Source organism: Lissotriton helveticus, chromosome 3_1 (genome assembly GCF_964261635.1).
Source record: "Lissotriton helveticus chromosome 3_1, aLisHel1.1, whole genome shotgun sequence".
Classification (NCBI taxonomy): domain Eukaryota; kingdom Metazoa; phylum Chordata; class Amphibia; order Caudata; family Salamandridae; genus Lissotriton; species Lissotriton helveticus.
In genome coordinates this window covers 747,814,269-747,837,618 of record NC_136061.1, presented here as the reverse complement: position 1 = coordinate 747,837,618, position 23,350 = coordinate 747,814,269, and the positions used below count along the sequence as shown (strand labels likewise).

Genomic DNA, 23,350 nt, shown 5'->3' with positions numbered 1-23,350 from the left:
AAAATGCGTAGTCTTTCAAAATATCTATACCCCATCATTCTTCAGTGGGTAGTGTGGCCCTGCCCCGCTTATTCCAGTTGTTTGCTGCATCACTATCAGCCATTCAGCTAGGGTTCCCAGGTGTAGAAGCAACATTGGAGCAATTTCTTTTAAGAAAATGACAAACTGCATAAAATTGTTTCCACAACTTACCATTTTATGATTTTAAGTGTCAAACTCGTATTTGAAGATATATTCAATGTCTTTGCTCTCTAGATACGCAAACGAAAATATTACAAACTGCATGTGATTTGCAAATAGAAAAGCCCTTCAATTCTAGTCCCACCCCATGATAAGCAAGGTGAAACCTTTGATATTTCTGTTTTCATTGATTTTTTGTTAGAATAAAGCACTTGCATAAAGTTATAAGAAGGAGCACACCAAACTAGGATCACCGATCTTACGGCTCTACCTGATGGCTCTGTGTCACAGTATTAAAATGTTTGCAAATTCCCGCTAATTCCTTTTTAATAATGGGAATTTTTTAATAGTGGGGCTTAACACAATTACTAGCCCCGATGCGGACGCGTAGCAAGGGTGTCCTGGGCCCTAATGCAAGCAACAACAAAAAAACTGGAAAAAAACTGGGTGAAAACACATTCCAGGTTGGCATTAAAAGAAACCCATAGTTGTAATCATTGGGCTGCTGGAACCCCTATTCACCAGAGCCTTTGGAACTACTACACCAATGACACCTACTCTGTTACCTATGGGTCTCTGCATTTCTTATTTTACCTGTCTTTTTTCTCTCCTCCCTATTTCCATCCCTCTCTCATCTCATTTTTATTTCCTTTAACTCTCTCTCCTCCATGCATTTCCATTCTTTCTCGGCACCCCCAACTCTCGTTCTTATTTCCTTCTTCCCTTTCTCACCTTTTTTTCCCTTTTGTTCTCCTTTACCCTCCTCTTCCTTTCTCCCTACTTCTCTCTTATCTTATGCTCTTCTTCTGTCTTATCTTTCTACCTCCTACCATTCTTCCCCAACCTTCACTTGATCATCCTGTCTTGCTGTCTACCCGCTTACTCCGTTTCTTCTTCACGTTCATTACTTCAGCTCACTTTTCTCTTTCTTGCTATCTCATTACTTCAGAGCTCTCTATAATCCTTATTTCTGCCCTTTCTCTTCCCTATTCGCTTTTTACTTGTTCTTATTTTCTTCTCTATCTCTAGTCCTTAACTCTTTACCTTTTCTCTCACGTTTTACTGTCACTGTTCCCTTTCACCATCTTTTCTCTCAGTTCTCCAGTTCTCTCCATCTCGTCTTTCGTGTTCTTCATCCTCTTTCTGTCATCTCCTTCCCTCGTTTTCTTTTCTACTTCTTTCTCTCTCTTCTCGCTCCATTTTGACTTTACGTTCTCTCTCTACACTAAATCTCTCATCTTTTCTTCTCTTTCTCCTCCGTATCCTGTTGTCCTGCCTCCCTCCCTGGCTTTCTTTCAATTTTGTGCACTTCCTACCTTTTCTCAATTCCTCTCTTCCTTTCTTTTTTTTTATTCCCTATCCTTCCTATCATCTTTCTCATTTTCTCTCTTCTGCGCTTTGGTATTGCTGTGCTGTTCACACCACAGAGCCCCAGCTGTGTCCCTTAATTGATCCACTAGCAAGTGTAAACAGATCCTGGCACTAGGTAAGCAGTAAAAAACATACAGCTGACCTGTTTAATGAACTGCAGCTGATGTAAGGCATGGTGGCCCATCACACGGCCCTGGTGCCACTGCACCGGGTGCATCATTGATAGCTACGCTCCTTCCACAAAAAAGTAATATTGTGCATTATTACATCGCACTCAAGGGATGGGGGATAAGTTATACAGCAGGTAGTTCAGGGAGAATTTGGCAACGCCCGCCAACTAATGGTGTTTTGTCAGTATTCTCAGATTATTCTTATATATCTTCTCACTCGCGAAACGGAAAAGGATTTACTCATGGCAGTGGTCGAAGTCAATCATTTTCCATATTTGGAAGGGAAAATAAACACTCCCAAATTCAGTAGCGATATGGGAGACTGAAAAAAAGCAATGTTGGCATTGCACAAAGGCACCGTCATTTTACCAAGCATGCTGTACAGTATGTACCACTGTTAAAAGGCTCTGCATCACAGAAAACAGGAAATCAGAAACGTTTTCCAGAAGAATGCAGAAGATCTGTAATTATCCTAGTTTTCCAGGCTTACTTCTGGCAAGATTGTCAATAGATTTTCCTGTTTTTTATTAAAGCAGGCACATCTCTTTTACCTCTTTAGACCATTTGCTGCCACCCCTGGGCACGAGAGGATGAAGGGCCAAGAGAGAAAGGACCAGGAGGTGTGAAGACACTGGGATGTAAGTGAGGACAGTAGGAGGTTCTTTCACTGGTGATTCTCGTGTGAATATGTGTGTGAGCTTGTGAACAAGGAGGGCTTTCATTGGGCATGTGTTTCTGTTTGCTTGTGTGTGTATGACCTTGAATGTCTGGAATGGAGGGGATGGGCAGAGGAGGGTTGACGGATGCTTACGGATGCACCATTGACTACTGAGACCGCACCACAATCAACACTGACTAGCCGCCACTGAGAGGTTCAGTGGAATACTGGAGCAATGCCCTGCAGCTGTTTTCCTTTCAATACAACCCAATGAAGTACCAGCGTAAAATTGAAGGCATCTTGTCATGAATGTAAGAAATAGCACATCATACAGTCCTAGGGCCTCATTTATGAAAAGTGACGCATCGCTGCGTGAAAACAGCGATGCCTCACTTTACACTGCGCCCTCCTTGCGACACCAATGCTGCGTCATATTTACAGTATGACGCATCATTGCGCAAGGAGTTACAGATACGTCAGTATTTCTGACGTATATGTATGGCGCAAAAGTGACGCATTGCTGGAGTGTGTCACAAAAGTGACGCAACTCCAGCAATGTATCCTTTCACATGGGGCAAGCCCCATGTGAAAGGGCCTGCGTCAGTCTTACGCCTGCTGTGAGGCAGGTGTAAGAAATTGACGCATTTGTGTCCTAGAAGTGGCGCAGTAAAATCTCATAGATTTCACTGCGTCACTTCTACGACCCTTTCTTGCGTCAATATGCCCCCCTTGCATACATTATACCTGGCGCAGGTATAATGTGGCGCAGGAGTTTGCAAAGTGATGCATCTACCTAGAGGCGTCACTTTGTAAATATGGCGCAACAAGGCGCATTTTTTACGCCACTGGTGCATCACAAAAAGTGACGCACCAGCGGCGTAAAAGTGACGCATAGCCTCATAAATGAGGCCCCTAGAGTTTTGATGCATGATGGACACGGATTCTGTTGCTCTGTGGTTGTTTGTCCTATGATACAATCCCCAGAATTTTGGCGGCAATAGGGAAAGGAGCACATATGGGGAGCTAGTGCTAAAGCCATGTAGAAACGTTACTGCTTGCAGTAGGATAAAAAAAAGATATTATATAATAGGAAAAAGATTTCTTCAACTTTTAAAATTAAGTTCAAAATTAATTTTTTATTATTAAAGAAACACTGAAAGAGAAAATTCAGTTCGCTTCATTTATCTTACTGGACGCCACGTATAGATGAGGATTTTTGTTTGTTAAAACGGGTAAATCCTTCAGAAGAAAATTGATGCTGTTTTTTGACACTTCTTTCACGGTCTGTTTTCTCTGTATGAAACAGGAATTGAGCAATATCTAGTTGCTCGATTCCCTATTACAAAAGCAGCAAAAATGGATCATAGGCGAATAGAACAAGCATTTGCAATGCAATAGGTCTCACATTTACGAGGGTTTGAGCTATTGGGAATGCAATAGCTTAAACTCACGCAAATGCAAAACCTATTGCATTGCAAATTACTAGCACCCATGCAGCGCTTTCACATTCATGGAGGCCGTGCCCCTTTCTTTAGACAAGCTGCATCTAAAGAAAGGGCAGTGGCTCACATTAAAGTGAAACCACAGCAAGGGGTGCTTTGACAAAAAAAGCATCTGTTTGTAAACTTGAAAAACAGATTTTTTTTTAAAAGCGCCCATTGCACGCTTTCACTTAAATAGCAGTAGCGCACCTTTCTTTAAATGGGGATTCTCTAAAGAAAAGGGCGTGGCCTCCATGAATGTGAAAGCGCTGCATGGGCGCTAGTAAACAAAAAATAAAAAATAAAAAAATTTGTAAGCACAGCCGCTATACTTAAAGCGGACCGCACTGACAAAACTAAAGAAAGAAAGAAACGCGGCCACTATAGTTGACGCGGACCGCCATTAGTAAATACAATAAAAGTGGGTGGCGTGCTGTGACGTAGTGGGTGGTGTGGGGCAAATCAAACAAAATAGTGCTTAAAGTCAATTTAAAGCAGACCGTGTAACAAGACAAGTATAAGGTCCAGTCGTTATGGGAAGTAACAAATGCAGACAAGGTGATATCAAGAGGGATTCACAAGCCTAATTATGACTCGGAGGCCAGCGTTTACAAAGGACAATGACACAAGCCATTTAAAAAAATGGGCAGAGAGTGATTTGTTTTGGAGCCTTGAAAAAGCCCTGCGGGCGAAATGCGCATCGGCTGCTGCTGTGTCTTCGTTCATTCTGGAAATAAAGGTTACAAGACCTGATGTGGGAGTGTGGCTGAAGTACTTATTTAAGCCTTAACTTTAGGACATTGGACCAAGGACTCATTGGAAACACATCACGAGGGAGATTTTCCCATAATTCTTGCTATCTGAAATGTTTAACATAGATGTTCCTTCAGAAAATAAACACGCCAGAATTAGTGGAATTTACATCATGCACCTTTGACCTCCCTAAAGGCATATCTGAGTTGCCCCCTTCTGTCTCCCATGGTCCCTGAAGAGCTCCCTGTTAGCTGCGAGTTAAACAAGCTGGTGGTCACAACTGCACACGAGAGAACCTCCTGCCCGACTGCAGTAAGAGAAACTCATGAAGAAAATAGGGCTTATAGACTAAAGAAGATGGATAGTGACACAAGCCAATGCAAAAACATAGACGGAGAGTGGGCAGGGCTTCAAGAATGTACTCCAATACAGCATGACTCGCAGGGCAGCACATGAGCTGCCCAGGCTCGACCTAAAAAAAGAGAGTACTTGTGTTTGCCACTTCACATCTTATTTGACAAACTTACAAAAGTAAAACATTTTACAAAACCGACAGTATGAATAGACTTTCCTAGATATTTGTCACACCAACCATTTAAATTAACTCCTTCGATATTCTTTAAAACGCCCAAAGAAATGTGTTTAGTATTATGTGTACAAGTGTTTGATTGCTCGTAATAACAACTTTAGAGTGTTTTGGACATGAACTACAAGAATGTATTGTGAGGATGTTGTGTGCGGTTTAAAAAAATCATGTTTCCATACCAGCTGTGGACAATGCGAGAGTTTATCTGCTATAGGGCAGGCAAGATGTTAGAATAATAATTGAGATGTTGAGCTTTCTGTCTCTCCTTCCTTCACAAACAATATTTTCCTTTTATAACCATAAATCACGAGTGTCTATTCACCAATGTATCAGATAATGTATCTATAATATGTTTCCTTGCATGATTCATTGGGACATTTGTAAAGGTTTAGATCTAACAGATGTCCTGAGTGAGGGCATTAAGAACTATCCCTAAAAAGACAAAAGATTTGACATGAAAAGTCATGCACTAATTTTCAGTTTGATTCCAATAAACATTGTTGTATTCCATAGGTTAAAACATAAGTATGAGGTCACACTTTAAAAATGTGTTACTAGATGACTGTCCTGTGTGACTCAGTTAAACGTGAAAAAACAATGTACTACCAGCTGACTGCCTTTCCTGTACTGGACAGCGCATCTGAGTCTTATAAGGCGGGTGGAATTACTTGGTAACGTTTTGACATCAATTAGGGTCTCATTTTGTTTTTGTTTTATTAACTTTCATTACCTAGATGATTTTAGAATTTATTCAACCATACCCTTTAAATAGAGCATGGGTTTAATACAAAAATCCAAAAGAAATGTAAGGTTATAAGTCATTTAAAAGAAAAAAAAAAACGAACGAATGTGGTGATAACATGAGACATTTCAGTCATGTTACAACAAAATGGATGTCAGCACATTGCCTCGATGTGGATGTGTTTTTTCAAAACTTTATCTGAGCCTGCCGCGTTGTCCAATCAATCCGGAAGGAACCTCAAGTCGTGAAGCTACAGACAGCAACACATGAAGTTGGATTTACAGCATTAGGCGCCAACACTTCCTTGGTGATTATAGTGCTAAACCTTCGTTGGCAAGGTCGCCTTTTCATCTTTTCTGGGCCTGCATTCTTAAGATTAAGGTGTTAAGTTCTTTTGAGATACCTTTCTTCTTTCTCGACAACTATGACAAGCGACAGATCAAGCACTGGTTCCTTCCATTAGCTTCTCGTCTCAGTAAATATGTACCATTTCCTAATCTGCCACAGCACTTTGTTCAAAGCTGAATCCTGGGATAAGCGTCATTTCACTTCAAGGATGAAATGTACACTGAGCCTTCAGTTAAATAATAAAGCGCCGCGCCGTGCCTGTCACCGCAGCGATGAAGGTGATTTTGGAGCAGGATGCAAATGGCATGATAAAACGCGATGGGCAGAGGGGAAATATTTGCAGCTACGATGAAAGCGTTATGCATAGATGCACACAAGCCAGGGGAAAGAAAACAGGCAGAAAGTGCAAGTGGTGGTGATCCCCATAAACACAGCACCAGAAACAGAGGTATTCAAAGTTTTTTGCACACAGCCTCCCTCCACCTCACTATAGGTGTGGCAGGGTATACTCAGACATGAGTCCCTTGCTCACTGCTCCATCAGGATTCAAGCAAGCCGGGCCGACGACGGCTGAAATGCCAGAAACCGGTCCCCGGAAGCTTGTCTCCTTTCTGGTGAAGAATTGGCTTGGTAGTTTGGTCTGCCCTGTTCCCATGATGCACTGGGCCAGGGACAGACTAATTTGCATGTAGCCAGGTTCTGAGCTGGGATGGGGCAGTGAGCTAAATAACGGTGATGGATCAAGCCCTGATCTTTGGACTGGGTAAGAGTGGTCTGCTTAATTCAGACACTCTGTTCATCACCACCCCTTTTCTGAATCGTTTTTGGCCACTATAGGTGTGGCAGGGTATACTCAGACATGAGTCCCTTGCTCACTGCTCCATCAGGATTCAAGCAAGCCGGGCCGACGATGGCTGAAATGCCAGAAACCGGTCCCCGGAAGCTTGTCTCCTTTCTGGTGAAGAATCGGCTTGGTAGTTTGGTCTGCCCTGTTCCCATGATGCACTGGGCCAGGGACAGACTAATTTGCATATAGCCAGGTTCTGAGCTGGGATGGGGCAGTGAGCTAAATAACGATGATGGATCAAGCCCTGATCTTTGGACTGGGTAAGAGTGGTCTGCTTAATTCAGACACTCTGTTCATCACCACCCCTTTTCTGAATCCCTCCACCTCAAGAAGAATGTTTTGATGTTGCCCCCCCACCCCCAACACCTTATGGCAAAAAATAGGGGAGTGGGATATGTATGGAAAATCACAGGGGTTGGGGGTCGTGAGATAATTTCAGCAGTGCTTTTCTATTGCTCATAATACACACTAAATATGAGATTCATAAAAGAGCAAATGCATCAAACTAAAAAAAAGAAGTGGCTAAAATTACTACTACTTGTGAAATGTGTAAAATGGGGTTCTGTGAGCCCCTTGCACTCCTGGACCCCAATGCAACTGCAGCTGTTGAACTAATGATAGCTGTGGCTCTAAGAAGCAGGCTATCTCCTCTTCTTCTTTCACCCCTTCCAATCATGCCGGACTGTCACTTCAATCTTGAAATCTTCAGTTTGTCCATTTCCGATACAAATTAGCCTGCCCATGTTGCAGCTCTTTTCACCCCAGGGAACCTCTGCCCTAGTGCTAGCATGGATAGTCAGCCCACATGCCCCCTTTTCAAAGTAAGGCATTCATGATTGGGATGCAGGCCCCCCTCAGGCTCCTAGACCCCAGTGTCCCTGCTCCTGCTTCACTAATGATAGCTATCTACTGCTTTGCAAAGTAGGCTGTCTGCGCTATTCCACTTACTACCATCTCTCTGATGGCCTTACCAAGATGTCTCCTTTGCTTCAATTTTCTCCTCCCATGGGGCAATGCTCTGAGGTCCAACACAACACTGGCCCAGCAAGTATGCACTCATCCACTAATGCAACAAAGGAAGGATAGTAACACAACTGTAATTCTGGAGCTTTACGAAGACGGCTATCGACTCCACCCATTCCCCAGCCAATCACTCCCAAGCTTGATGCCTAAAGCAGATTTTGTGTTAAAAAAATACATCTAGCCCCTTCCTCCCATCCTGTTGCGTGGGTCCTGTTCTGCACAGCAAGGGTGATCTGGGCCCTAATGCCAGCAAGGAAAATGGGCCCCATGCCCACTTTTATAGTATGGAAGGGTGGAGAGGCTCCTATGATGTGAAGAGGGATAGGGAACAAAAAAGGAAACATGCCTTCTCACCAGGGGCCTGCTTCCTAAAAGAAACGTGAATGTGTCCAACTGGTTAATCACCAAATATAAATGCTGCTTTGGAGCTAGTACAGGCTTTAATTGATGGAGTCACTTGTCGCTACATGGTGAGAAATATTTATTCTTTTTGAGAGGTAATATAAAAGTAGTGTCAGCGGAGTTCAGAAATGCATCCTTTTAAGGGACACTTAAAAAACGGAACTAGATACAGTTGGATCACTTATTACAAAAGTGTATATTTTTAAAGTACTTGTTTTATCTTTAACACTACATTTTGCCACGGCCTATTTTATACTGTGTAAAATAAATTTAAAATATTGACATATTCACAGTGCTTTCTGTCATAGACTCAGACCTCCTGGCACTATAAATAAGCAAGTCACTATTCCTTGCTGCACCAATTTGCATTTTTTTCTGTGACTCGCAGGTCACATACTCTGACATCTGTTTTGATCGCATTAACCAATTGAGGTTTCATAACTTAAAAGAATATATTTCCCATCCATTAGTTAAACTTGCATTTATTTTTCATTTAAGGTGTGTGCATGTAATGTTATATGCAATTAACTGAAGGTACAAACTTCAATAAAATGCTGAATATTTAGTTATTTTCAGCCAACTCTTTGGTCCACACTAACTGCTCCCGCCCCCATGGCAATCAGTGTTACAGTCCGTATACTTGTTCTTTTTGCACTTTAACTGCTGCATATACATAAAGACAGCCTGTGTCTTTTTCCTTCCCCCTATGGGAGTACAGCCACAGACCCCCACAGGGCACGCCCCCAATTTGAAGATCTACGCACTAGAAGGGCCGTGTCCATTCTTAAGTCTGCCGAAACACAGAAGCATCATTGGTGTGAGCCCTTGCCCTGAATACAGCGCATAATGTATGGGATGAGACAAGGATCTGTGACTGAGCAACCTCTCTTCCACAGATGGTCAAGGAGTCCTCCTAACTGTACTCTTATGGCGCGCTTAGCTTCTCTCCCAAGGAACAACAGTTGGCCTCCACCAGGTCAGGAACAAACTCAGCTCCTTTCCACAGAAAGTTCTCAGTTAAGACCAGTGTTAGCCCCTACTTTTTTAAGGGGCAGAATCGCAAATGGCATTGCATAATCATAGTTTGTGACGTCTCTGATAAATGTATTTGTGGCAAAACATTGTCTCGTCCTTCTCGTTTCTGGGACTCTGTCCTCTAGAACATCCGTCCTCCTCGGTTGAAGCCGAGTCCTGAACTCCTGCCTTTCTGGATTCACATGCAAAACCAGTGATTAGTTTCAGCCAGTGGTTGCTGCTGGGGGCCACCAGGAACTCATTTTTAGGTCTCGCCTAGACGAAAGCAAAAACGAAGCTTTTGCTGTCTAGGGAGACTACTTATGTCGCCGCTTTCCAGGGATTCCGGGGAATGTAGACAGCAGACTGTGACGAGCTTGTCCTCCTGGCGATTGTATCTCGTGAGCGCGCACGTCGCGTCGCCGTCCCTGCTATTCCCATGCACAGAAAGGCTCCCGCACGCATGCGCACATACACACACTGCATACACACACACACACACGCACCCCCCCTTTAACAGACACACGCGCAGACAGACACACGCACGCACAGACACACTACAACAGACACACGCGCACACCCCACCCCCACTCACCCCTCCTCCTCCGCAACACACTCACCTGTTCTGGCGGTGCTCGGCGTGCCTCTCGGGCGGCGGTTGCGCTTTGCGGGGCTCTCTCACCACATGAGAGCCCCGCCTTCTTCATGCGCCCGGCCGCTCTTCACCCGGTCCCCCATCTCGGGACCGGGACTCGATCAGGAGCCCTCGGGGCTCCTCGGACAGTGGCTTCTCTCTCGCGCCGCGATGGGGGCGGGACTTCCGGTTGGGGCCGCGCTGCGATTGGCCGGCTGCCCAACCGCTTCCGGGTCGTCGCAGGCAGCGCGGCGGCCCGGCGGGAAGCGGGAACTTGTTTCCTCTCTGGGACTGCCAGTCTTATAGGAACATGGAGAATAATAGGGGCACGGGCAGGATCAATTAAATAAAACGTGGAGGCAACCATAGCGGCATATTCCAGAAGTAAACTTCCAATATTTCTTTGAAGTGGTTAGTGGGATTGCAGCTGCAACTTGAGTGTGAGGGTGCGGCAATTGAGAGGTGTGCGCAGCTCGTAAGCGACCTTGGCATCTCCAAGCTCCACCAGTTTAAAGGGTTGTACTTTTTAAGCAGCCTGTGACATTAGCTAATTAATAACTTCGAAAAAACTCATTCTATTGAATTTGTGATTTTATAAGCAGATATCAGACAGTGCGTGCACCTTGTAGTGCCTCAGTTGTTCAGGCACATGCAGTCTCTGATAAAATACTGATTTAATATTTTATATACATATTGCACGAATGCTGCATTTTGATTCAACTAATAATAGGATTCAAAAGGATGAATGCGTAGAATAATGTAAGCAGAAACTTTCATGTATTGCGTGCCAGTGCCCATCCATGCCTAAGGAATTGTTGCAGTCGGCAAGTTCTCACATAAATGCAGTTCTGTTTTGGCCTTGTTTCTTACTGCAGTCACTTCACTTTAACAAGCAATTGCAATGCAATAGGTCTCGCATTTGTGAGAGTTTAAGATATTGGCATTGTAAATGACAATGCCTTTTATTTATGTTTTAAAAACCAATACATAAATAAAAGGCACTGTCATTTAAAATGCCAATAGCTCAAACTCTCACAACTGCGAGACCTATTGCACTGCAAATGCTTGTTGTGGATTGGCAACTATTTTTCTGCATTAAACATTCCCCAAGAGCAAGAGAGGGAAAAACACACCAAACCAAAAGGCAGAGAAACTGCCACAAAGGGACAAAGCAGGAACCTGCAGGAGAGAGATAACGAGAGAGAGGATGTCTGGCAGTGGATTACAGATGAATGATGTGAATTTCACACTATGCAGCCCTGGCTTTGCACTGGCTGCTGGCTCTCAGCAGAGCTTTGGTAAATGGCACTTATTCTTTTACAAATTAAGCACTGTCAAAACGGCTTCTTTTCTCTATACCACCCGTAATGCGACATGGTTAAGGTACTGCTTGCTCCACGGACGTTTTAGTGCCAGGAAGCCATCTGGTGTGACTGCTCCTCTGTGAAAAACACAATAAATAAATAAATAGCCAAAGAGTCAAAGGATAAAACTAGAGTGTTTCCAGGTGGGGTCATGGAAAATATTCAACTAAGAAACAAGTACATCAATCTAGTCAGTTGTGTTCCTATTGGACTGCCTTGTAAAAGCAGTCAGGGTGCAACTTAAAAAGGATCTTTATCTTCTTTAAGTATCTGTTCTAACAAATGGTCTCAGTTAGAAAATAAATAATGTATGCAGTCAGAAAAAATAATAACTTGTGTTTATAAAGTGTTTCACACTACATTTCTGCAGTTTCTACGCACTGTTGGTAACAGGTGTTACTATTACCAGATTTAATGGGCCTCAATTAACTGACACCGGGAGGGCTGAGATTTGAGTACAAACCATTCACAGAACATTGCAGCAGAGAGATTTCTACTGACTAAGCAATCCATGCTGATAGGCAGAGCAATATAAATAAAAAGCCAGCTTGAGAAAAACATCATAGTGGGCAGCTCACACTCCTGGTTTTTTCATAGGAAAGCTTTTTCTAACATTAAGTAAATATGTCAAGGAGTTGTCTATTAATAAAACTGTGAGGAGTGCACCAAATAGCACAAAAAATGGAGACAAATGGATTAGTCACATTGAGAAAATGATCAATGTGCTGGATTTGGCCTTTTCTGCAGGCGCATCCCCAAATGTTTTGCCTTCACCCTCCTGTTTTCTGAACCAGTGCGCTCTGTGTAATTTACCATGCTAATATGTGCTATTGTGCTTGTGCTCTCGCCCTAAAACAAGGTGAAATTGGCTTACACCCAATTGGCACTTTTAATTTACTTTTAAGTTCCTAGTAAATTGGTACTACATGTATTCAGTGCCTGTAATTTAAATGCTAGAAGTGTGCCTGTAGTACTGATTGTGCCATCCACCTAAGTAGCCTCTCAAACATGTCTCAGCATTGCCATGGCAGCCTGGGTGTGCAGTTGTAAACTATTATTGCGACCTCCCAAAAAATAAATATTTTTCCAGGCCTAATCCTTCCTTTTTAATACATATAAATCACCCCTAAATGAGGCCCTCACCAGCCCACAGGGCAGGGTACAGAATATTTTAAAAAGTTGGGCATGAACTTTTAAGTTTTATATGTCCTGGCAGTGAAAAACTCTTAACTTTGTTTTTCGCTACTGCAAGGCCTACCTCTCCCACACAATAACTTTGGATTAATTTATTACATCTAGTAAAGGAAAACTTTCAATTGCTGCAAGTAGGAATATCAAGTTTGGTGTCTAAAAAATTGAAATTTAAAACCGTATTTAATGGTAAAGTTGGATTTTAAGTCCCAATTCTGGAAATACTTCATTCAGAAAGTTGTCATTTTCTTGTCCCCACCAACTGGTATCTGCAGCCTGTATTCTGTGTCTCATGACTATGTGTAGCTTGCAGTTGGGCTTTGAGTATTGCTACCAGAAAGTAAAACAAAGGGGGAACAGATGTTTGCAGTATGGGCTATCTCTGACTTGATGAGGGGGATGAGGGGTAGTAGCAGTCACCTATCACAAAGGCTCTGCCTCAGCACACTCATGAAGGGTTTCACACAAGTATTTTGTGCCCCCAGACAAGGAAGCAAATTCCAGATACCTCTGTAGGGGGTAATTCCAGAAGCTTCACCCACTTAAAAGCTGGCACAGGGATAAATGTTGGACCCTCAGACCCACCTCTTAAATACACATCTGGACTTGTGGAAGACTGAGATGATGGACTGCTGTGCTGCTCTGAAGCAAAAATGACAGCTACTTTGCAGCTCTGCTGCACTGCTGCCTGAGTGAGAAGGACTGTTATGTTATGTAGATTCGTATGGCCCAACTTATCACCCATGAGGGTATCCAGGTGCTGGAGCAGTAGCTTAGGCTGCGTGGTGCTCCTAGTTGAAAAGCCAGGTCTTCAGTTTATTCTGGCAGTTGAGAAGTGGAGTGGCAATCCCGATATGAGTTTGTTCCAGTTTTTGGCAGCAATGAAGTAGAAAGCGCTCCTTGCTGTCTTGCTTCTGCGGATGCAGGGGATTTGTATGAGGGAGAGAAAAGTGGAGGATAGCTGTCTGAACGGTTGGTAGAGTTGAAGTCAGTTGCTAAGGTACGCTTGTCTTAGGTTAGAAGGGCTTTGTAGGCTTGGCTGAGCAGCTTGAATTTGCAACGGTTCTGGATGGGTAGACAGTGTAGTTCAGTAATGTAAGGAGTGATGTGAGCAGGACACGAGTCGGGGGTACACGTGGGTGAACGGCGTCCACCCACTTTTTTCATACGGTTGATGTCTTCCACCCTGCCATGAAGTAGGGCCCACTGAATAATTAGCTGAATATGTCCTGGTGTAATTTCCAAACACCGGGACACTTTCAGCAGCGCTTGCACCTTGTTATCTGCTTTCCATCGCAACAACGTGCAGGCGCAACAATGTGCAGGCGGGACAGGATGGGGCTTTCCTATTTCAGACCCCTGCTGGGCCTGTAACAAAGGCCGAATTTGAGGGGTCATCAGACCTCCTTTTGTTTGAGTCTCCTGGCTGGCAGCAGTCAGGAGCCTCAAACCTAGAAGCAAATGCGGCAGAGGGGCAACAAAGGCTCCCACCTTATTAGCACTTCACACATACTTAAGAGAGGCAGCTTTTCACTTTGTTCATGCTCCGTTTAGGAGATATGCATTCACTGTAAGAGCATCAGATGTGTTGATCTTTCCCAGTATTTGCACAAAATACATAGCATTTATATAGTGCTTACTACCCCTGAGGAGGCGTTGTAATAATTCAAATATCACTATTTTTCTTTTAAAGCACTATGGGTAGAGGAAGCTATACGCTGACAAAAGGCAACATTGGTTTATGTGAAGCTTACAAAAGTGTGTATCTTCTGCCTAAATCAGGAGGGTTTCCCTGTATACTCGAAATGTGCTCAAATGTACTCAGGATATCCATGTTCAACATATATGTGAGAACTTAAGATCTGATGTCACTTCTTGTGATGTCACGCGCTTCACGCGCTGCGATGTCACGCACCCTGATGCCACTTGCATACTGGTTAATTAGGTGAGTCCCCCAACTTCTTTTTTTAGGACTTGTGCCCTGGATGGGAGCATTTCTGGGAGCTACCTCTGCTCACCCCTTTGGTAGCTTTCCACGAACAGTCAGGCTTATCTCAGCAGCAGTGTGTAAAGAATTTGCACATAGCCAACAGTAATACAGTGAAAACACTACCAAAGGGCACCACACCAGTTTTAGAAAAAAACAATATTTTATCTGTGCAAACAAGACCAAAAATAACACAAATCCACCATACAGTTCTCAGAAATATCAATACTCAAAAATAGACTTGAGATACAGTTCTTTGGAGTCAATGGCTCTGTCGGGGGCTATCACGTGGTCATGAACAACAAATCCGAACAATTCTGGCTGACTGTGGTGTTGCAGGCCAGCTACGGCATCAGGAAGACCCGCAAAATAGTACCTTTAGAAATGCAGGGCATTGGCGACCTCTTTTTGAGCCCCGAAGTGTGGGCATCCCAGGTGTTGGTTCTGGAGGTTGGTGCAGGAGTCCTTGGGCCCTTGAAGTCACACACGTTGTAGATCGAACTCTTCGCAGTTGAAGATGGGAGCGCCAGAGTTGGCAGGTGTCGGGGCTGCGATGCAAAGTGCAGCAGTGTGGCGTGCGGTGCTCTCAGGTCACGGTGCAGGCAGCGGCTTGGTGACGGTCATCCAGCAGTGTCAGTGAGACCAGGGATACGGTGCAAAGTGATGTGGTGCTCATTGTGGTGCTGGCAGGTCACGGTGCAAGCAGTGGTGTTATTGTTGCGGAAGCGCAGTCATCGGCTGATGCACTAGAGTCAATGGCGCTAGCATCGGTAGGCAAGGCTACGGTGCAGGATGAGGGCAGTGCGTCCTGTAACTAACAAGCACTGCCCTCAAACCACGGTGCAAGCAGCAGCGTTGATGTCAGCGTGGAGCATCATCGGCTATAATAGAGCGGTGGCGTGGAGCGAAGCAGTGTGGAGTGCGGTGCTGACAGGTCACGGTGCAAACAGCGGCTCGGTGGCAGCGGTGGATGGCGTCAGTGGTGCAGAGTGCGGTGGTGCCCTCTGCCGTGCCTTCAGGACACGGAGTCGGCAGCGCCGTCGTTGATTGCGTTGGGTTGCTTTTTATTCTGTTGCAACACATAACACACAGTTCTCAGAGCTAGTAGCAGATGAACTTGAAGTCTTTTCTGTTCCTGAGACTTCTTGAACAGGGGGCAAGCTCTACCTCAAGCCCTTGGAGAAACTCACACAAATAAGTTGCAGAAAGTTCAGACCAGTCCTTTCACTGCCCAGACAGAAACAGCCGCTGCAGGCCAACACAGCAAAGCACACAGCAAAGTGGTAGTTCCTTCTCACAGTTTCTCAAGCTCTTCTTCTTGACAGTCTTCTTGGTCCCAAAAGAGTTCTAAAGTTCTGGGATCTGGGCCCCAATATTTGTACTGCATTTCTCTTTGTCCTCTTGGCAGAGAGTGCCTGTGCTTAGTCCAAACCAGTTTGGTCCTCTCTGGCCCAGCTTCTCAGCAGGAGGTGGAGACAGCATTGTTTATGGCAGACCAGGCCCATTCAGGTGCTAGGAAATCTTCTCCCATTACTCTAAATGCAGCCCAGGTCTATTCAGCCCAGCCCTGAATCATCCAGGAATGGCAGGACACACCTCTGTGGTGGACCCTGAGTGAATGCTCAGCACAATTCTGGTGGTGTCATCTGTGGTGAAGCGACTTCAGTTCATTAGGAGATGGGTGCTCGTGGTGGTGGTGGGGGTTGCCTGTTAATGTCTGCTATCAGGGGTTAAAGTGCATACTTGGTATAGACTTTGATTATTTTGTTCTTGAAAAAGTCAGAAAGGTTACCGCAAAGGAGCTGTGAGGGAATAATGGTGTTGGAGGCTGCTGTTGGGTTGGTTACTTCTTTGACGATGTTGGCAGAGTGGATGATAGGATGGCACAGTGGATGGATGGATGGCAGAATGAATGGATGAAAGGCAAAATAAATGAATGGGTGGATGGATGACAGAGTGAATGAATGGATGATTGGATACCAGAGTGGATGGATTGATAAATGAATTGCAGAATTGATGGGTGGCAGTGTGAATTGAAGCGTGGTAGAGTGGATGAATGGATGGTTGGATAGCAGAGTAGAGGGATGGATGGATGAATGACCGAATGGATGGATGAGTGGCTGATGGATGGCAGAGTGTTTAGATGGATGTATCACAGGGTGGATGGACGGATGGATGGTATAGTTGATGGATGGGAGATGGGTGGATGGAATGGGAAAATATTGAATGCTGGATGAAAGAATGAATGGATGACGGAATATAAAGATTAAATAGTGGCCATCTTTAGATGGACGGAAGGGTGCAATAATGAATGGAGAGTTGCATGGATAAAAGAGACATGGAAGCTGTTCTAGGTAGGGTTTGGCTCACCTGCTTTGCTTGCTTGGAGGCATCAGCTCTTTAGTTCTAAGTGGGGGCTATTATAATTTTCTGGCTACTCTCTTGGCTGTCGACACTAAAATTTCAGCATCAAGAACTGGACTAATTGGCTTTGCCAAAGTTCTTTTAAATGGTATTTCTACATACGCGATGGCTGTGATAACTAGAATTTACATATATTTCATCACTTGAAAATGTAAGTAGTCATTACAATGCTAACAGATATGTGCGCGTTATCAGTTCAGAAACCAATCACATCTCATGGCTTGAAGATAACGGAGCATCCCACCCAAGGCTCGTCTTTCTGGGGTGGAAGCATCTATTACTAACTTATGTGGATTAAGACTGTCTTCCATTTTCAGAATAAATATCCACCTTTTATACCGACATGACTATTTCTATGATGCACTTCGGAGGCGGAGCATGGCGCCCACTGAAGTCCTGCATTTATTTACCCAGTATAACCTGAAAAGGTCATCTTCACATGGCGCTCCGCGTGGCTCCTCTGGACCCCGTACGCAGGCGTGAGGCACAAATGTCAAATAGAATGACACGCACATTGAATTTTGGACCACTGGGTGTGAATTTGCATTTAAAATGCAATACTATTTATTACAGTGGGGATATGCAATAGTGACTGTCATCGCGTTTTCATTGCCACCTTCACTAAGCAAATGCAGGAAGGGAGCCATAGTATGTCATTAAAACAGCACAGTGCAATAAAAAAGGTTTAGACGCTTTTGTGACCTAAGGAACGGTGCCCGCTATAAAATGCTCTCTGAGATACAATGCGGCCATGGTTGCGTCATGGATAAAATGTACAGCTTTCAGAAATGTTGGATAAATGGAACCTGGCAACTCGAACAAGAAGATAAGACATATTTTGGGCTTATCCAAAGTACAACGTGTTATTCTAGATTAGAATTAACTGTCTAATTACACTTAAAATCCGGTCTGTATTTAGCTCCTACTGTTCCAGATCAAGAGTAGTTAGTAGCAGTAGTTACTACATGTCTATTGGACTTCTTTGACCTGCGCACCCCCACCTCACCACTCACTGCTCATATACTCCATACACCCTTAGGTCTTTGGAAGGCTGAGAAAGGCAGAAGAAGGCGAGTGAAAAGGCCAGCCTCCATTCCACCACTGAGCTTGAGTCTATGCACTCCAAAGGGAGGTGGGTAATCACAGGGCAATGAGAACATCCATTAATAACCTTACAGTGGAGTGCCACACCTTTTGTTTCCCATTGCTGGGATGTAAACATGGGGAATAACCTGATTCAGAATCTGGTATTAATACTACTGGCCCATACCTGGCTCGCTATGGGAGCCGTTCATAGAAACTGCTTTCCAAGGTTCTGACTGATCTGAGAATGGTGTTCTGTGCCTTCTCAATTCGCCTGCCTTAGCTTGGTGACACCTGCGGAGGGGGGACCTCTCACCTGTCAGTCTCCCTTCTGCCCCCCCTTGCCCCCACCCACCCTTACTCAGCTGTTCATGATTGAAGCTCAAGTACTGAATAGGGGCCGCTCTGAACAATCAAAATATATCAATAATTTGTTCTTACATAGCGCTTCATGTGCTGTAAATTGCAGTGGCTACTATAACCCAACTTATCTACTTATCATAGCAGGGTCAGGACTCGAACCCGTGATATATGGATCAGAAGTTTGCTAAAGAAATGAATGTTAAACTCACTGAGCTAGTCCGTCGAGAAGTGAACGATAGTTTTCCTCTACAAAACTGCAGCATGAAAGGGCTCATGTATGTAAATATTTCGTTTTTGTAACATAAGTATGGGTACTTGAATCAATGTTCATCCATTGGACTTCCAATATAAAAGGCAGAATGTACTTCCCAACGTGTATGAAGGAAGCTATACAACTACTGAAATATTGACAGTGCCAAAGGAATGTGACACTAGCATCAGTGCCACAGTGTGTGTGCTCCAAACTGGTAATAATAAAATTGGTCTATTTCTCTTACCTCTAAGGCTATAATAGACGGCACAGATAGAAATACACCACTGGCATGGGAGCTAAATGTCATATGTGGGCTGTAGTTTGTATTTACACCACCCACATATTTGACAAAAATATATGGCTGGCAGTAGAATCACTTTCCTCTGGCGTGGCTGCAGTTTAAAGGCACTGCATTAACACATCCCAAGGAAAAGTGACCTCAGAGAAGATGACCTTTAAACACATGAAGTGTGACTGTGTGAAAAAGTGCCCTTTTTATTCCCTCTCAAAACAGCATCGGTTTAGGAGATTTAAGAGGATAAAAACGAATGTGAGATTCAGACTTAGTTGCAAACTGACCTTTGTTCTAACAGTTCAGTTTGCAAATTCACAATTCAAAGAGGGTCACAATTCACCTACCTCACCAATATTCATGGAGTAGAATGCAAATTGTGATTCACTCCGATTGGAATCCTTCACAGAGATAGTGGCCTGCTGGAGTCAGCAGACTATTATGTCTGGGAATGCATTTAAATACAGTATTGTTGTTTAAATGTAGCTCGTTTTCAACTGTGAAATCAACAACTGGGAAAAGTGTGCTTTCACACCTTGCTATTTTGTTTTGGTAGTTGGGGGGATTAGATACTATGGTCTGTCCAGCTTTGATATCCATTAGGATGGACATAAGGCAATGTTTTTAAGGTTTGAGAAAGGGGTAAGAGAGAGATAAAACAAATTAGCTGATGCGTAAGGTAGCAGTACATAAAAGGATGAGTGGTGAATGTATATATGACTATTGAGCCCGATGTTTGTTATGTTACGTTGATTTTCATAGAGCACTAATCACCGAGAGGGTATCCTGGCATGTGGGCTTGTGTGTAGGTGTGTGGTCCCCAAGGTGCTTATATGAATAGCCAGGTCTTGAGCTTCTTGCGGAGCTCACGATGTGAGAGGAGGAAGTACTATTCCCAATTGAAAACTAGAGATGTCCAATATGCACACTCATTAGTTTGCAAATGAAAGCAACATTTGCAATGTGATTTATATAGTGGTAGGTCATATCACAAATTGTCTAATCACAGTGGGTCACTAGAGAAGAGAACATTTTACAGATGGTACTATACTTGAAAGCTCACTATGATGGATCCCTGATGAAGTCCTGTTCCTGGGACGAAACACATTGGCTGGCATGACAATATGTTTATATGTTGTTGTCCAAGAAGAATGAAAAATAAAAACACACAATAGAATTAATGAATTGGTCATGTGGGATATGCTGACGGACTGAATGTGAAACGTCCTGTGTTCATTTTTTATTTATTATCCAAAGATGTTTTGATAGAGATAGAACATTTATTTTTGAGTGCTTCTCTCCTATTGATGTAATTGTAGAGATAGAGGCTTGCGGGGGACAACACACATCCGTCCCTGCATTTGAATTCATAAATGGGAAAGATTTTTTAACCCGTTAACCGCGGCGGTAATTCTTGCGCGGTGCGGGCGTTTCCTTGTGCGGGTGGGGCCGCGCCGGCCGTTGGACGTGCGCAGCACTACGAAGGTAGTGCCTCGCGATGGCCAACGGCCGACGGCAGCACGCAACGGGTTAAAAGCAGCCTGCATCCATATAAGTGCAAAAACAACAATTGATGGACAGAATGTAGAACAATGTCATACATTCACCCCGGTACAGAGATCTGGGCCTAAATCCATTGCTTTTTTGCTCACCATGCCATTCCAGTTTGAACCCAGCCATATGCAAATCAGCCTTCACCCTGCGCCCAATGGGAACAGTCCAGCCCGAACTGCCAGACCAGGTCCTCCCTAGACTGGAAGCAAGCATTCTAGGACCGGCTCCGGACTTTCAACCAGGATAGCTGGAGAGCATGGGACCCACGCCTGGGCATCGGCTTCGGGCACAGGTAAGCGTGTGAGGCGGTGGGGTGGGCGAGGTGGTAGTGGGGGAAGTCAACAGAGGACGGAACAGGTATATTTAAATCAATAAATAATACCTATTTCGTCATCTGTCGACTCTCCCCCCTTGCCGTGGCCTGCCCCGCCCCCGTACTTACCTATGCCGGCCGCAGCTGTTAAAGGAACAGTTTCGCCTTTGAAAAAAAAAGTTTCCCTTTTGGAAATGGTTACGCTATATGCAACGCTGCATAGGGTGCGTATGTTTATGTATTACATGAAAGAAAGGAAGCATTACAAAACATGTGTCCCATTCTTAAATTGACATCGAGCACCATCCCATGCCTCTAGCTATGTTTTCATGATAGTAAAAGGGTGCCAGCGACGGCCCTTGTTTTGCAAGCATTCTTCACATACATGAAGGCACAGGCGGCGTCAGTGATACTCTGGAAAAGAACCACAAACACGCAATTTTGCAAATAGTAATAACTTGTACTACTTAGCACTGAAGATTTCGGAGGCTAGCAGCACTGAAAATAACAGGTGTTACTGTCACAACACAAAGTACTCATTTCGTCTATTTCAACCTATGAGTACAGGCTGTGCACCGATTTCGGCAGCTGTACTAAATTTATGGTATTATTGAGCCAGTTTACAAGTGAAAATAAATGCAATAAAAATGTCAAAGGAAAAGAGACATATGCATCTGCCATGGAAGTATTGCTAGCATTTTCATTTAAATATACATTTTATTACTAACGAATAAAGTGCATTTCAAGTTTTCGTAAATTTCTATCAGTTTACAATGTGTCATTGTCATAGTTTGAGGAGCAAGAAAACAATGCAAGTTGCTGTTTTCTTTAAACAGACTTAGAGCACATGAACATTTTTCGGAAATTGACGTCTGTGAAGATGACCTTTGAAAACTTCAAGTGCCACGTTGTGAAAAAGGGCCCCTTTGTATTCCCTCTCAAAACAACATTTGTTTTGGAAATACAGGAGAATAAAAATGCACGAGAATAAACAACTAACGTGAGATCAGACACAGGCCAAAAGAAGCAATAGCGTGCCAAGGACCACATATTTCTACGGGCTGGAATGAATGAGTTCTTTAACACCAGGAGCTTTATTTAGGCCGCCCTTTCCTGTAAAACATGCCCAAGTGGCCAAGACGTTCTGCCAAAAGTTACAAATGTGCTTCTGAATTTAAGCTTGGTTCAGTGTGTTTACATTCCCAGGCTGCTGGTGATATCACATCGGTAATGTGATCGAGGCTTTGGTATGACGTTCTCTGCCTATGAAATGATATCACAAGAAGTGAGTAGAATAATCAAAGTTGGGCATTAAAACAGATCTGTATAATTTGAAATCACATCTTCATTGTTCACACTTTTACATACACCGAGGTTTACTGAATATCGTGGAGAGGACCAGGTTAATCTTATCTGTCATTTTCAATTATCTTCAAATGTCCTCAAACAGGAATGCTGCCAGCACTTAGACATATATTCAAGTGATATGATTATAGTGAAATATCAACGAAATGAAAAAAGAGGAGGATATAACATTTGTAGAGATAGTACTGATGTTAAGGCTGGCCTAGAGACAGCTCTAGCTGTGTTGCCAGGCTCATATAATAAAAATGTAAAATAAAAAAGTCCATGTATGTTTTTTTAATTTTCACAATGAGATGAAAGAATATATGCATCAGTCCAGCCAATGCATTTTGTCCATAAAAGGACTTCATCAGGGTTAGAATGTGACGTGGTATCAATACCAATGTAGCAAACTTCCTGATGGAGAGTATTTATCTAGCGCACTGAGAGTCCCCCATAGCGTGCTGTCAATCGCCAGAATTAAATGCTTCGTTTCTTTGGTTTAGATAAAAATTTCCAAATTGGATTAATGCTTCTTGATAAATCGATGCAGTCTAATCTTATTAGAAAATTCCTTCTTGATTGATATATAATCGCTGGGATTCCCCGTGGCACTGGTGTAACGAAAAGTGAGGGGGCCTCCCTGCACGGTACTTAGAGGGGCCCCCTCCGGGCTCAATCAGGAGCTCTTTGGCTAGAGTGCAGTGCCGAGGGGGCCCCTTTGAGCTAGAGGTCCCCCCGCAACGCAGGGGCTGCGGGGGCCTGTGTTACGCCCCTGCCCCGTGGCGTAAAGAAGGTAAGGTCTCCTGAGAAAATATCCTCAGTTTTCTTGCCGGTCGTCTATCTGTCACAGATAGACGACCAGCAAGAAAACTGAGGATATATACTGTGGTAATATAATCATATTAACCTTGGGCGGAGTGCCACTACGTTGAGTTCCACGGAGTTGGGAAAAAGTCTGTGGAACTTTCCC

The 23,350-nt window shown here is 43.8% G+C and overlaps 1 protein-coding gene across 2 annotated transcripts in view; it reads right to left on the bottom strand.

Annotated features, from left to right (window-relative positions):
- Positions 1-23,350, bottom strand: part of GALNT18 (polypeptide N-acetylgalactosaminyltransferase 18) — a 1,871,693-nt gene that overhangs the window by 1,180,973 nt on the left and 667,370 nt on the right. The window lies entirely within an intron of this gene.